This window comes from Pleurodeles waltl, chromosome 3_1, assembly GCF_031143425.1.
Source record: "Pleurodeles waltl isolate 20211129_DDA chromosome 3_1, aPleWal1.hap1.20221129, whole genome shotgun sequence".
NCBI classification, from domain to species: domain Eukaryota; kingdom Metazoa; phylum Chordata; class Amphibia; order Caudata; family Salamandridae; genus Pleurodeles; species Pleurodeles waltl.
Genome location: NC_090440.1, coordinates 275,370,728 through 275,387,314, shown reverse-complemented (window position 1 = coordinate 275,387,314; position 16,587 = coordinate 275,370,728).

The window sequence follows — 16,587 nt, the reverse complement described above, 5'->3', positions numbered from 1 at the left end:
TAATGTATCAATATACATGTGTCAAATATACACAGATATATATAAACTCATACAAAGGTATATACATTACGAGAAGTAGTGCAGATATGCAGATCTCAATGTCCGTGCACCACTAGGCCAAAAATGCATGGGCGAGGCCCACACAAGATACCTGTCCACAAACGGAGAGAACACTGCCGGGGCATCAGAGAGAAAAACAACAGGCACCTCAGGGGGAAGGGAAGTGGGGGGCACCTCAGCCGGATTACAGCACCACGCCACATCCACGACGGGGCTCCATGCCCATTGATGTATCCTGGGGAGTGCAAAGCCACAGTCTCACAAGTCTCTACAGTGGGTGGTTTGCCCACTGTTCAATCCTGGGGAGTGCAAAGCCACAGTCTCACAAGTCTCTACAGTGGGTGGTTTGCCCACTGTTCAATCCTGGTGAGTGCAAAGCCACAGTCTCACAAGTAGATAACAGCCTCCACTGGTTCTGGAGGGGGACTGGTGCCCAGAGTGCTTCATCCTGTGAAGGACAGAGGTAGTGGATGACAGTCTCCACTGGTTCTGGAGGGGGACTGATGCCCAGAGTGCTTCATCCTGTGAAGGACAGAGGTAGTGGATGGATCTCTCCACTGGTTCTGGAGGGGGAATGGTGCCCAGAGTGCTTCATCCTGTGAAGGACAGAGGTAGTGGATGGATCTCTCCACTGGTTCTGGAGGGGGAATGGTGCCCAGACTGGATTAGTCTACCCGTGACAGTTCCTGTCCCGTCACTGTCCCAGCTGCACATGGGATAACGATGCTTGATGTGGTGGTCTTTTCCTTCTTTAGCGGTGCATGCCCTGTTCAGCGGTGCTTTGCCATGGCGGTCTCAGGACTGTTCAGCGGTACTTGCCCTGTTCAGCGGTGAATGCCCTGTTCAGCGGTGCTTCGCCATGGCGGTCTCTGGACTGTTCAGTGGTGCTTTGCCATGGCGGTCTCTGGACTGTTCAGCGGTGCTTGCCCTGTTCAGCGGTGCATGCCCTGTTCAGCGGTGCTTCGCCATGGCGTTCTCTGGACTGTTCAGCGGTGCTTTGCCATGGCGGTCTCTGGACTATTCAGCAGTGCTTGCCCTGTTCAGCGGTGCATGCCCTGTTCAGCGGTGCTTCGCCATGGCGGTCTCTGGACTGTTCAGCGGTGCTTGCCCTGTTCAGCGGTGCATGCCCTGTTCAGCGGTGCTTGCCCTGTTCCGCGGTGCATGCCCTGTTCAGCGGTGCTTCGCCATGGCGGTCTCTGGACTGCTCAGCGGTGCTTGCCCTGTTCAGCGTGCATGCCCTGTTCAGCGGTGCTTCGCCATGGCGGTCTCTGGACTGTTCAGCGGTGCTTTGCCATGGCGGTCTCTGGACTGTTCAGCGGTGCTTTGCCATGGCGGTCTCTGGACTGGGCATTGGTGTGTGGCGTGACGGTCCCTCATTGCCCAGCGGGGCTGTGGCTGCCAGGGCCCTTCTGGGCAATGACTCTGGAGGTGGTGTCCTGACCAGTGACGATACTTGTGCCCTCCTGGGCAATGCCTATGGCGGTGGTCTCCTGAACAGTGACGATAGTTGGGCCCTCCTGGGCAATGCCTATGGCGGTGGTCTCCTGACCAGTGACGATACTTGGGCCCTCCTGGGCAATGACTCTGGCGGTGGTCTCCTGACCAGTGACGATACTTGGGCCCTCCTGGGCAATGCCTATGGCGGTGGTCTCCTGACCAGTGACGACGGTGCTGGCGGTGGCGTCCCGGCCGCCGGGAAGGATGCTGCCCTTCTCCACCGTGATGCTCACACCAGGCTGTGCAGACTTCTTCTGGCCCTTCCCCACCTTTGGAGGAGTCACAGCTGACTCTGCAATCCCCCTGGGACCCCTGTGAGTTGTTTTGCCTCCAGGAGTCTTCACCTGGTCCCGTCTGCCACATTCCAACTTCAGAGACTTTACAGAGGGTGGACTGGCAGTGCCATGGCTCCGTGTCACACTGCCTGCCCTGGTGGCTGGTGCACTCGACACACCTTGAACACGCACCACTGGTACTGGAGGCTTTTTGGCTGAGGCGCTACGACGGGACTGATGAATTGGAGGGGTGGGGGCAAAAAGGTCAACTTTGCAGAGGGACAGTTTCTGACGAACACTGGGATGGGTAGCTGGAGGGGGTCTGGGAGTGGAGAAGAGGAGGTGGTTGTAGGAGGTGTCACTTTAGGTGTTTTGGGTGCAGGTGCAGGTACTGGAGGCTGTCGTGAGGTGGATGGATGTTGGGTGTGTGGGTGCTCACGTTTGTGTACTTTGGGAGGGGGCGTCACAGACACACTAGGATAGGACACAGGGGACGTGTAAATGGGAGTGGAGGTGGTGAGTGCAGGTGAGCGGGGTGTGGTGCTGGGTGTCCTGGTGCAATTCCTGGTGCCTGTAGATGTAGTGCATGCAGGTGAGAGTGTAGGCGAGACTGGGAGGGAGGAGGCAGACGACGAGGAGGGGGACACAGTGGAGGCAGTGGATGTAGCTGTGTCTGCATGTGTGTGATGCTTGTGTGTGTGCCTATGGGTTGTGTGGTGCCTATGTTTGCCTGAGCTACTTTTGTGTGTTGAGGTGTCTGCATGCTTGTCTGATGGTGTGCTTGGGACAGGCTGGGGTACAGGGGATTGGGTCTGGGTGGAAGAAGATGGAAGGGGGAGGCTGGAGACAGGGACAATGGCTGCCATCAGTGCTGAGGCCAGAGATTGCAGGGTTCGATGATGGGCACCCTGGCCAGAATGAATGCCCTCCAGGAATGCATTAGTGTGTTGCAACTGCCTTTCTACACCCTGGATGGCATTCACAATGGTAGACTGCCCAACAGTGAGTGACCTGAGGAGGTCAATGGCCTCTTCACTGAGGGCAGCAGGGGTGACAGGGGCAGAGCCTGAGGTGCCTGGGGCGAAGGTGATGCCCACCCTCCTGGGTGAGCGGGCACGGGGCGAACGCTGAGGTGCTACTGGGAGGGTGGTGCTGGTAGGGGAGCTGGCGGCTGTACCTGTAGAAGTAGGGGGCACAGATGGTGCCGCCACCACAAGGGAGCTCCCATCGGCGGACGAGTCCGTGTCGCTGGTTGGTGATCCGGTGACCGACGTGTGGCTCCCCTCGCCCTCTGTCCCACTGGTGCATTCTGAGTCCGTGGTGTGGCCCTCCATGGCCATGTGGGATGCAGCTCCCTCGTGCCCCGGTGCCACTGTACCTCCGCCTGATGATGCTGATGCACATAAGAACAGGGAGAGCAGAAATAGGGGGAGGGGACGACAGAAGAAAGACAGGTTGAGTGCATGGCTTACCGCTACCGTTGGCGGACAATACAGACACAGCAGCCCCCTGCACTACGCCGTGCTCTTGGCCTCTATAGAAGCAAATCCTGCGATCTGGCCTACATGCCTATGGTGGACATCTGCACACATGGATGCCACAGGGGCATCTATACATGTACTTGGGCCACTACTGAGTTGGGGTGGAGTGCCACATGCCCTGCATTACGGAGGGGCATAGCCTACGGAACTCTGGCCTAGGTACACCCACAGACCTCCTCCCTCAGCCAGCCCCTCAACTGCGCGCCAAGTACCCAGAATGAGGTTGTACTCACCCCCTTGTGTCTGCTGTGATGCCCTCAAGCGCCCATCCAACTCAGGGTAGGCCACCGCCAGGATCCGGAACATCAGGGGGGTCATGGTGCGACGGGCACACCTCCCACGTTGGGAGGCCATCCCCAGCTGAGCCTCCGCCGTCTTCTTGCTACAGCGGCGAATGTCCTCCCATCTTTTCCAGCAGTGGGTGCCCCGTCTCTGGTGGGCCCCCAGGGTCCGGACTTCCTTGGCGATGGCACGCCAAATGTCCTTCTTCTGGTGGGCGCTGACCTACATGACATGCACAAGGGAAGAAGATAAGTCATTACCAACTGCACCATCAATGTAAGTGTCCCCCCTCCCTACCCTTGCCATGTGGCACATGCATTCACATGCATTCATGTTCCCTGAACTCTGCCCCCTTCCCTCTTACAACCACCCCTCTCCACCCAGGCCTAGCCCATACAACGTGCTCCCTGTGTACTTACCTGTTGGTCTGGAGGACCGTAGAGTAGCGTGTACTGGGGGAGGACCCCGTCTACTAGTTTCTCCAACTCCTGAGCAGTGAAGGCAAGGGCCCTTTCCTCAGACGCAGCAGACATCGTCGCTTCCAGACCGAGGTCACAGCAGCACTTGCAGTGTAGGTCCTCTCCTGTCGAAGGTCAGGTATCGAGTGATTGAACAGATAGAAAATGGCGGTCACGTCCGCGGCGGTGACGTCCGCGGCGGTGCGTATCATCAATGCTGGCGCACTTGTTCATTGGCTCCTGGGACCCATAGGGTCCAATGTTAACCAATGCAGCATTGCGCCACAGTCTAGGACCGCCTACCGCGACGGTGTGCAACGCCAGCGCAGTTACCTCACAATACCATTGTCCCAGTTTAGAGGTCAGGCAGCTGCCATTTCAGGGGCCCACATAGCTTCATTTACTTCTGCGTCACACATAGCTAGGCATACACTCAACACACATACAGGAAGGGTTTTGTGTTTGGTGTCGTGTTCTGTGTATCTGTGGGTACATACCTGGAAACTTGTTGACTCTGTGGTCGCTGTTGTCCTTCCTAGGCACCATCAGCTGGGACAATTGAGAAGATGGCGGAATCCTCTGGTGTACCGACCGCTGGTGGACCTGTTGACAATGGAGGAGCGACATTTACTCGTCACCTACAGGTTTGACTGTGCCACTATCCAGGAACTATGTACCCAGTTGGAGCCAGACATCATGTCACCAATCCGCCATCCCACTGGAATCCCCCCTGACGTGCAGGTGCTGTCAGTGCTCCATTTCCTTGCAAGTGGGTCTTTTCAGACAACAGTGGCCATGGCATCAGGGATGTCCCAGCCTATGTTTTCCAACGTGTTGTCCAGAGTGTTGGCTGCCCTGCTGAAACACGTAAGGAGATACATAATTTTCCCTGAGGTGGAAGATTTGGCTACAGTGAAAGGTGACTTCTATGCCCTTGGACATATCCCCAACATCATAGGTGCTATTGATGGGACCCATGTAGCTCTGGTCCCCACCCACAGGAGTGAACAGGTGTACAGGAACCAGAAGAGTTATCATTCGATGAATGTACAGATGGTATGTTTGGCAGACCAGTACATCTCCCAGGTAAATGCTATGTTCCCTGGCTCAGTGCATGACGCCTACATCCTGCGGAATAGCAGCATCCCTTATATGATGGGTCAACTCCAGAGGCACTGTGTGTGGCTATTAGGGGACTCTGGTTACCCCAACCTGTCCTGGCTATTGACCCCAGTGAGGAGTCCCAGGACCAGGGCAGAGGAATGCTACAATGAGGCCCATGGGCGGACTAGGAGGGTGATCAAACGCACCTTAGGCCTCCTGAAGGCCAGGTTCAGGTGCCTCCATATGACAGGTGGATCTCTATTCTACTCACCAAAGAAGGTGTGCCAGATCATCATCGCCTGCTCAATGCTTCACAATCTTGCTTTGCGACGCCAGGTGCCTTTTCTGCAGGAGGATGCTCCAGATGACGGTGTTGTGGCAGCTGTGGAGCCTGTGGACAGTGATGAGGAGGAAGCTGAGGAAGAAGACATAGACAACAGGGAGTCAGTCATACAGCAATATTTCCAGTGACACACAGGTGAGAACATTTTCATTTTTACCATTACATTCACTGTCACACGTCTTCCTCTATCCTGTGTGTAATTTCATAGCATTATTTGGTAACTGAGTTGTACCTTTCCATTACGGTTTGACAGGTGTGGTTACCAATGTGTGTTGTCTGCTTGAATCCTTCAAGGACTTGTGATATGTGACATAGGTATGTTGGCTTTACAACTAGAAACGCATTTTGACACTGTAATTGATGATACATTTTACCAAATCACAGACTGACTCCAGATTGTTTTGTGGTTCAAGGGTGTTTATTTAAGTGCTCAAAAATGGAGGGAGGTTGTAATATGGTGATGGGGGACGGTGGAGGAATGTCCATGGCAGAGTCCAGTCCATTGGTCACACAGGTGCACTGGCCATATGGGCAAAGGAAGTGGAGCTGGGGCAGTTACAGTATGGACAGGGTAACAAAGTGGGACAGTGGGAGGACAATCAGGGTGGTCTCATTTCCTGGCGGGGTCTTGCCATCTTGCTCTGTCCTATTCCTGGATCTCAGGGACCGCTTGCGTGGTGATTGTCCGTCTGCAGGGGGTGGGGTGCTGTTGTGGTGATCCTGTGGCGGGCGTCCTGTCCACTAGCGCCGGCGGAGGTGGTGGGCAGTTCATCGTCCAGGCTAGTGTCAGGGGCCCCTTAGTGTGCCACGGTGTCCCTCAAGGTCTGCTGTATGTCCTTCAGCACCCCTACGATGGTGCCCAGGGCGGAGCTGATGGTCCTGAGCTCCTCCCTGAACCCCAAATACTTCTCCTCCTGCAGGCTCTGGGTGTCCTGAAACTTGGCCAGGACCGTCGCCATCGTCTCCTGGGAGTGGTGGTATGCTCCCATGATGGAGGATACGGCCTCATGGAGAGTGGGTTCCCTTGGCCTGTCTGCCCCCTGTCGCACAGCAGCCCTCCCAGTTCCCCTGTGTTCCTGTGCCTCCGTCCCCTGGACCGTGTGCCCACTACCACTGCCCCCAGGTCCCTGTTGTTGTTGGGGTGGTGGGTTATCCTGGGTTCCCTGTAGTGGTGGACACACCGCTGATTAACGTGTCCTGGGGACAGAGGTATGGGCCCGCTGGGTGGGTGCTGTGCTGGTGTTACCAGAGGGTGGAAGGTCAGTGTTGGGCTGTGCCTGTGCAAGGGGAACCGACTGTCCCGAGGCCCAGGATGGTCCGGGCTGGTCATCAGGATCCAGTAGGGCAGAGCTGCTATCGTCACTGTGGGCCTCTTCTGTGGGTGGAGTGGAGTTGTCTGGACCCTCCGGTGTGGTGACGGTCCTTCGTGATCCTGCAGGGGCATAAGTGCATGATTATTGCATGTGTGTGTGTCATGGTGTGCAATGGGTGGCTCACCGTGTACACCAGTTCAAGCATTCCTGTGGGGGGGCTTGTGTGAGGATGGTTGGGGGGGTGTTCTGGGTATGTGCAGTGAGCATTCTTTGGTGAGGGGTGACCATGCTTAGTTGTGTCATGGAGGGCTTGGTGTTGAGATGGGTGGTTTGTGTTATTGGTACATTAGTGAGGAGTTGTAGTGATAGGGGAGGGTGTGAGGGTGGGGGTGTGTGATGGCATGCAGGTAGGGTGGGGGATATGATAGTTAAGATTTGACTTACCAGTGTCCATTCCTCCACCGACTCCTCCGAGGCCCTCTGGATGCATGATGGTCAAGACTTGCTCCTCCCATGTTGTTAGTTGAGGGGGAGGAGGTGGGGGTCCTCCGCCAGTCCGCTGAACCGCGATGTTGTGCCTGGAGACCGCTGAACGCACCTTCCCCCGTAGGTCGTTCCACCTCTTCCTGATGTCCTCCCGATTTCTTGGATGCTGTCCCACAGCGTTGACCCTGTCCACTATTCTGCGCCATAGCTCCATCTTCCTGGCTATGGATGTGTGCTGCACCTGTGAGCCAAATAGCTGTTGCTCTACCCATAGGATTTCCTCCACCATGACCCTGAGCTCCTCCTCGGAAAACCGGGGGTGTCTTTGGCGTGACATGGGGTGGTGCAGGTGATGTGTGGGGTGGTGTATGTGGTGATGAGTGTGGTGATGTGTAGTGGTGTGTGGTGTTTGGTGCGTGGATGTTGTGTGGGTGATGATGTTGTGTGCGTCTGTGTGGTGGGGATGTCTATTGCAGTGCTCTCTTTCTGGCCTTCGTCTCTAATTTTTGGTCGTAGGGGTTTGTGGGTGATGTGGGTGTGTGTTTTATATTGTGTTTGGTGTGTGGGAGTGTTGTTTGTATGTGTATCAGGTGTGTGTATTTGGATTTGTCCAATGTGGCGGTGTTTTGTAGATGTGTGTGTATTTTGAGCGCGGCGGTGTGTACCGCCAATGGAATACCGCTGTTGAAAGACCGCCGCGTGGATTCCTGGGTCGTAATAGCATGGGCGTGTTTCTGTTGGTGTGGAGGTGGAGGTTTTGTTTTCGCCAGTTTAACACTGACCTTTGGTGTGGCGGACTTGTGTGGGTGTCTGAATTTCGGCGGATTCCGAGATGTGTGTCCTAATAGCTGTGGTGGAATTCCGCGGCCGCGGTGGTGTATTGCCGGTCTTCTGCACGGCGGTAAGTGCCTTTTACCGCCAATGTTGTAATGACCCCCAGAATCTGGTACTTCCATCTGGTTTTGATACTAACACTACCGGGGAACACCAAGGGCTTGCAGACGGTTCTATTATATCTGCTTCCAACATAGCTTCCACCTCCTGTTCTATTATTTTTTTTAGCCTCAGGGATTCTATATGGTCGTTGCCGGGATATTGCATTTGTACTGGTGCGAATGGAGTGTTGGACCAATGTAGTCCGTCCCGGCGTTTTGGAAAAAACGTCAAGACTTTTACCGACTAGGGTTTTGAGCTGGTTAAGTTGGGTTTAAGAGAGGGAAGTATTTATCCGAGGGAGGGGGATCCCAGTCGCAGAACTAGTCGGGATGGGGTGGATGGGTATGTCCTGTTCGGGGTCTTTGGTTATGTACAGGGTAGGGTGATCTTCCGTCGATTCACACCACTTTTTAAGAAGATTAATATGATATATTTGTTCTCTGCCTGTACCCGTGGGTATTTCAAGTTTATAGGTGTTAGGATTGATTTGTTCTATTACCTCATATGGTCCTTGCCATCGGGCAAGCAGTTTGTTTTTCCAGGTAGGTAACAATACCAGCGCTTTGTCCCCCACCCTCAAACTACGGAGTGTGCTTTTGGAGTCATGGTGTTGTAGTGTAGCCATTTTTAATATAGCTTCATGCACGTTAGTTTAACATACTAGGCCGCTGTGCACTTTGCCCTAGATACATTTTATTCAGCCTCGCACTGTCATTTTACAATAACCAGTTTTACGGTCTTGTTTTTATTTCCTTCTATCACACTGTTTAGCTTAGTTCAGCACTGTGTTCTCAAATAATGCATTCTTGATCGCCCTGTGCTTCGGTCAAGGCTACAGTCTGGTAAATTGCCGGTAAACGTGGTAGAAGTTTAGTCTCCAGTATTCGTAGAAAATACACATCCTTACGTAGGGACATTTTCTTAGAACATCTGTGTGTTAGTTATAAAAACACTTCCTAGTCCTAGTACAGGTCAGAGGGAGATTCCGGCCAGGAACCTACAACTAGATGCTGACTGCCCCGTTGCAGATGCTGATGCAGATTACAGGCCTTTGCTCAGGTATGAGGGTTGATGTCCTCCCGGGGGAACCTGAAAGGCAGGCTTAGAGCTTCACATGCTGTGCTCAGAATATAACTTAGAGAGAACATAGGGGGTGATTCTAAGGTTGGCCTTAGCCAAGCGGGAACCGCCAGAAGACCGTACCGCGGTCAAAAGACTGCGGCGGTCATTCTGGGTTTCCCACTGGGCTGGCGGGCGACCGCCGAAAGTCCGCCCGCCAGCCCAGCGGAAAACACCCTTCCCACGAGGACGCCGGCTCAGAATGGAGCCGGCGGAGTGGGAAGGTGCGACGGGTGCAGCAGCACCCGTCGCGAATTTCAGTGTCTGCTAGGCAGACACTGAAATTCTTTTTGGGGCCCTCTTACGGGGGCCCCTGCAGTGCCCATGCCATTGGCATGGGCACTGCAGGGGCCCCCAGGGGCCCCGCGGCACCCCCTACCGCCATCCTGTTCCTGGCGGTTCTCGATGGCGGTAGGGGGTGTCAGAATACCCCTGGCGGCGGAGCGCGCTCCGCCGCCATGGAGGATTCTCAAGGGCAGCGGAAAGTCGGCGGTACACCGCCGACTTTCCGTTTCTGGCCGCGGCTGAACCGCCGCGGTCAGAATGCCCAGCAGTGCACCGCCAGCCTGTTGGCGGTGTTACCGCGGTCATTCGCCCTGGCGGTTTTTACCGCCAGGGTTAGAATGACCTCCATAATCTAGTTTCACTATGATAGCCTCATTCTTGTGCTTCACTCTCATCGTTACTATTTAAATCCTACTGTGTTGTGTAGTTCTGGTTATTGCAGCTCACGCTTTGCTATCTAAAATGCAGTTGTTTCATTAAACCAATCTTTAAAACTTAAACTGACTTTGTCATTTCTATGTGAGACCGCACTGTGTATGAGAGAACCGGTTGTGACCTGAGTGACCACGACTTCCCTGGGAAGTGCTAAGATGTCATGCGCTCGGCTGCCCAATTGTCTCTTCCCTTTGGGAGAGATGAGGCACTGCTAGTTAGCCGGAGCAAAACCCGGATTTAGAGTGACAAAGGTCCTTCACCGTGGGTCAGACTCAGTCCCCCACCCTGTGAACGATCTTGCCGCTAAAAATCCAGTAGTCTCATTAGGATAATGGGAGCCTACGCGACATGGTGCCGCCAACGTTTGGTCAGTCTCTAATTTTCGGGTCCACCGGTATATCTCGGTCTCATATAATATAATGACCCCTCAGTTCCGTATATGGAGACGTCTGTGGTACTGAGGATTTCCACCACCGCTGTAGAGGTAACCCTATTTTACAGTGGGTGGTTGTTCAAGCTTGAACCTTAAAAGGAAAAAGACCCTGTCTTGGTGTGCCTTCTCTGAACCTTCAGTGTTTTATGATAGAAAATCCCCAGGCTGTACAAATAGCTCTTAATCTGAGACAACCGCTTACGACACATTTATTAGCACATGGACTTACAGCACAGGGAGGTCCAGTCACCTTTGTGGTGGACGCTCAAGCAGCCTATAGAACAGAACTGTTCTATTGTTGGGTCACATTTCCAGCAGTTGATGGGAACACAAACACATTTCATACATATACAGTTGCGAACACGCCTGGGCAGTACAGGGCGTACGCATACTTAGAGATACCTCTATCTTATCAAGAACATAATAATTGGCTTGATGGCACCCTACCCCATACAATATTACCAGTAAGGTTAGGTCCACTAAGTAATGATGGTCTGAGCTGGCGTTTATTGGCCACATATACACCTCATCCTGCGGTTGTGAATATGGCGGTAGCAGAGGTTCGATGCTTATATACTGAATTAACAGCAATATATAGACGTTTAGTACAATTTGTGATGCAGACACTAAATACAAACCCAGCGCGTGCTGCTCCAGCACAACCACATGCAGTGACACCAGGTATAAATCTGGTGACTGTACACTCTATTATGGGTAAAGTCCCAGCAAAACGAGAGGAGACTCCATTTTGGGTGGCACAAAAAATTAATACGCTGGAGGCGGTATTTCCCCATACGGGACCTCAAGAGAAACATAGAATATTAACTATGTGCTTGCCCTTTGGGATGGTTCCTACAGTTGAACACTGTAGTACATGGGGCACGGTATTTGACGCGCTCTATACAACGGCACACGGTACACCGACACTAGCCAACCTACCGGAAGCGCTTAAACAAATTCAAGATGAATACGGGGCTGCCCCAGCCTTAGATTTAGGAATGCAACTGATGGGCAACTTTGCCACGGTTTCTTCAATTATCCTAAGTAATCTTAAAGGGGAAGCAGTTGCACTTGCACTGCGCATGCGTCTGCGTTACGTTCTGCAACAAGATCAGGAGCGGGAACTGCCTAAAATAATAGCGGAAACATATTCCAGTATTGGTCGAGATAGCCTTGGGACCAGACCACAAAAACCTCAATTTCAGGGTAAAATTAATAAAGACAATATTAAGCAACAACCTGAGGGTGAGAGAAATACTTACGCAATTAGAATACCATGGGGTGATTGAACCCTGTGTCTCGCCGATGAATAATCCCTTATTCCTTGTAGGTAAACCCGACCATTCATATAGAATAGTCTTAGACTACAGACATTTAAATGGACATACACGTACATATGCCATACAAAATTCGCATAGCATTGCACTAATGAGCAACATTGTGTGTAGAAAATATAAAACGACTTTGGATATCTCGAATGGATTCTTCTGTCAGAATATAGCGCCTGAAAGCAGAGACTTAACAAGCTTTAGCGCACTAGGCTCCCAGAAAAATTCTGTTGTTTGCCTCAGGGGTATAAGAACAGCCCAGGACTGTTTGCAGCTCGTGTGACTGCTATTTTACACGAGTTGGACCCTGAAGCATTGTCATATGTGGATGATATATATCTCACGGATGACGAGTTACTACAGCATTTAAGACGGGTAGCCCGCATTGTTGTAGGGTTTGCCGAAGTCGGCTACAAATTTAACTTCAAAAAATCAAAAATTGCCTTCCTCAGCGACCTGTTCCTGGGATATGAGCTGTTGAGTGAAGGGAAGAGCCTAGCGCCACAATTTTTAGAAAAATGTGCACAATTGCAACCACCAAATACGATTAAAAAACTACAATCATTGTTGGGCTTTCTAAATTTTGACAGAACATACATTCCTGATTATGCTACGCGCATAAAATATTTATATGAATTAATATGTCCTGACTTTTCATGAAAGTTCTGGACAATTGAACATACACATACTCTTCGAGAGTTACAGGCTGATATGCTAGCAGCAAAACATTTACACATGCAGGACAATAACACATTTGGTCATCAGGGTGATAGCTGGGGCCATTGGGTTTACTTATGTCACATTTAATGAAGGTGAGACATTCCCGATTGCATACAAGTCACACTTGTATTCCGCTGCTGAACAGCGCTTTGCACCCACAGAGAAAATTCTCACTGCTGTACAGATGGCTGTTATTAAAGAAAGACCTCTTGCCCAAGGAAAACGCATTATTGTTGTTTCTCCTATTCCGGCCCTGGAGGCTGTTACAAAAGCTAGAGTCCCGAACGCAAAAGCACTTCACCCACAACGGATACAATGGGCTACGTCTTTAACAGCCACTGATGTAGACTACATTTTTGACCCAAAGTTACAGACTCAGGAATTTCTACAATATGAAGTCGAATATCCAGTCCCCGCTGACACTTTGCCTATTGATCAATATCAGGTAGTTATGTACGCAGATGGCTCAGCGCAACCAGCGATTGGGACAAAACATCAATATTCTGCTGCATGTGCGGTTGTGAGCGGCTATATGGAGGGGGAGAAATTCTGTCCCCAACATACCTGTACACAAACCTTAGGGGGAATAAGAACTATAAAGGAGCACAAGGGTAGTAGGGGTGACGCACTACCAGGGATCTATCATCCCCACCATATGATTGGACAATATAGTCTGTGTGCTGTGGCCTATTTGTTCTAATACAAACCTTAGGGGATTGTACAGCAGAATTGGCTGAGCTAAAAGCTCTACTAATGGCACTAGAACATACAGATCCGACACAGTTCACACTGATTGTTTGCGATTCTTATTATTGAGTCCAGTTATTTAATGAATACCTGCATTACTGGCGCTTAAATGGGTTCAGAGATTCAGAAGGCAACACCATAAAGCACAGATTACTGTGGGGTAAGGTAGCAGACCTGAAAGAGACGCTACCCAAAGTCCATGTTGTGCATACACTTGGACACCAGCGCTTTGGAATACACGTTGCTGGAAACACTTTGGCTGATGAAGTCGCAAAGTCAGCAGTGGAAGTTTCCACTGTAGCTGCAGTGACTCGTTCGAGTTCCAAACCAGACACAGACATTATGGCTGCCATAAAAGCTACGGTTGATGGTACGCCTTATCCTAACGGATTTCCTAACACATATCAATACTTGATGGGAAGTTTGCTGAACGCTGAGGTTAAAATTCCAGGCGTAGGCGTACGTGACATCCCCAATAAAGATGTAAGACCACAATTGATCAAAGTAGCGCATGAGGGAGTGGCATCTGCACATGCTGGAGTGGCTGCTACAGTTTCACTCTTACAGGCCCGTTATTGGTGGCCTGGTCTCTATAAAGAGACTAAGCAGTCTGTCCTTTGTTGTGACATCTGTCAACAAATTAAAGTTTCCACAGCTAAGCGCCAGCCGCAAACAACCCTCTTAATATCAAACAGACCATTACAATGTGTGTACCTGGATCATTGCGGTCCATTGACACCGAACAGTGCATACAAATATATACTGTTCGCTGTTAATTCATGCTCCAGATTTGTGTGGGTATGGCCACAACGCCAAGCTGACGCTCGGACTGTTATTAAAGATTTGCGAGTCTTTGTCGGTACATATGCAGTTGCGGCATTCCATTCGGACCAGGGCCCTGCTTTTGCCTCAAGGGCATTCAGGGACACCATGGCTTCGTTGTGGGTCCAGCTCCAGTACTCGTCTCCATTTCATCACGAGGAAAATTATGTCATGGAGCGATTAAACCGCAATTTAAAGCAATCCTTAATAGCCAGAGTCTTAGGTACGGATCGTAGTTGGCTAACCCACCTGTAAGGAGTTCAGAGAGCACTAAATAACCTGCCTAGAAGGTCCCTGGGGGGGTGGTACTTCATATGAGGGCCTGTTCGGAACACAAATGTTTGTTCTGGATCTTGATGGTCCTGATGTGGAGGCGGCGGAACCACAGTTTGACATAAATGATCGTGTCACTGTTTTACAGGAATTACAGCAGTTCCGTGAACATAAATCTTCTAAAAGTGCTGCCTCCACAGGAATTAAGGATGTGCCAGTAACACTTACCGGCTGGATTTCCAGGGTTGGGGATCTTGTGCGTGAAAAGGTTGCAGTGAAAAAAGAATTTGGCCCTTCTTATCGTGCACCAGTCCCTATGTTGGGGATACACAGAACCAGAACTGTTATTCTACCCCTGTTGCCAGGTGCCAAAGAAAATCGCTTTGTTTCTATTCAGAATGTCAAGTTCCAACATGTGGTCGATTCTACACAGCCGACCAAGAGGAACGTCCAGTAGTTCCCGAATCCCTCTCACTACTGGAGAAGAAGTTCCGCTTCAAGTTATCTATACTAATACTGATGCCTCTCCGAGCTTGGGGAGGGTGGATGATGATGATCTCACATTGGTTCCACTAACAACGAGCAACTTAGAAACATTTGATCAAGTCACCATAACTACAAACGTGACGGATGGTGTTGTCTACAGTGTACCACCACGGGACACACCGACTCCTCCATTCACTACGGCAACGCCTTTTGCACGAACTGCCTCTGGTTACTTTGCCGACAACAACGATGGTCTATCGGACTCGTTTGCCTCTTCGACTGCTGACCTGTCGGGTCCACGTAAGCTGATACATTGGCTTAAAGATACATATTTCATTTTTCAATGGAATTATCTGTGGCTTTTATTGACTGTCCTAGCATTTTTTCTTTGGATTGGGTTTGTCATTACCTTTTTTCTGTTAATACATGGTCATTTTCTTCCCGAGAGATCAGCGGTTGAACAGGTGGAGGAGGTATTGAAACCACATTTTTCATCACATAAGGTTCGAAGAGACTTGTCCTTTTTGAACATTTCTGTAGTGCCAATTCCAGATGGGATTGTGTGGGATAAAATAATGTTTGATATATATGGTCCCACTGAAATAATTCAAATACCGTATGTGCTAAAGTTATCCATGAATGACATAGTCATACCAGGCATTGTATCTGATGATTGGGATGTGAAAACAGTTGACTCAATGTTGACAGAATTGCAATATTATACTGTCTATGAAAATGAGGATGTTTACCAGTTTAAAGACAATAATGGTGACATGGTTTGCTATAATTATTATGGGCACCACTTCATACATAAAGCGAGCAGTCCAAAAACAATATTTGAGTATATGCAATGGGAACATTGCCCAACTCCCCCGCAAGGGAGTTCAAAAACGTATTTTGCAAAATTTAATAACTGGCAAAAGTACACGAATGTGACCTCTAGTGAGCTTAATGAGTGGGTCCAGAATGGTACATTTAATACTTCACTGTCACGTCCAGGTGGGTGGTTATTGTGGCCAGTAGATACCAATGGGTGTCATCAACGTTTTGTCACCTCCTTGGGGGGTTTCCGAACGAGTAGGTCAGACCCTCACTATATATCACCAGAACATGCTGAAATATTTACAACATATAGTGTAGGAAAATTGTGCCAACAGTGGCTGAAATCATCCTCACTAGATGCGGTTAAGACACATCTCAGTCTCCTGTCTAACAACACTGACTTACAAGATTTTTTGTCAGGCCCAAAGATACCACGTAGGAAGCGTTTCTTGTATGAGGTATACAATGAAATATGGAAACTTTCCCAACAAGAGGCTGCAGCCCCGTTAAGGCAGATAGATCAGGAAAATCTGAAAAAGGCATTAGCTGTTGTGGATAATGGAATTCACACCTTGTCCGACCGGATATATACAATTAACAACATTGTTTCTTCTGCCATAGACATTATACGATCTGATATGTCTTCTTTATATCATGGACAGAGTCAGACCAGGTCCATTATGCAGTTGGGTTGGACGCTTCAGACATTGAAGACGTTCCGTGGCAGCACATCAGTGCCAGGGAAATATTTTTTCCTTTAATTTAACACGACAGCAACAACTAATGGCTAAGAAGGAGGCGATTTATGTCATGCTCAACACT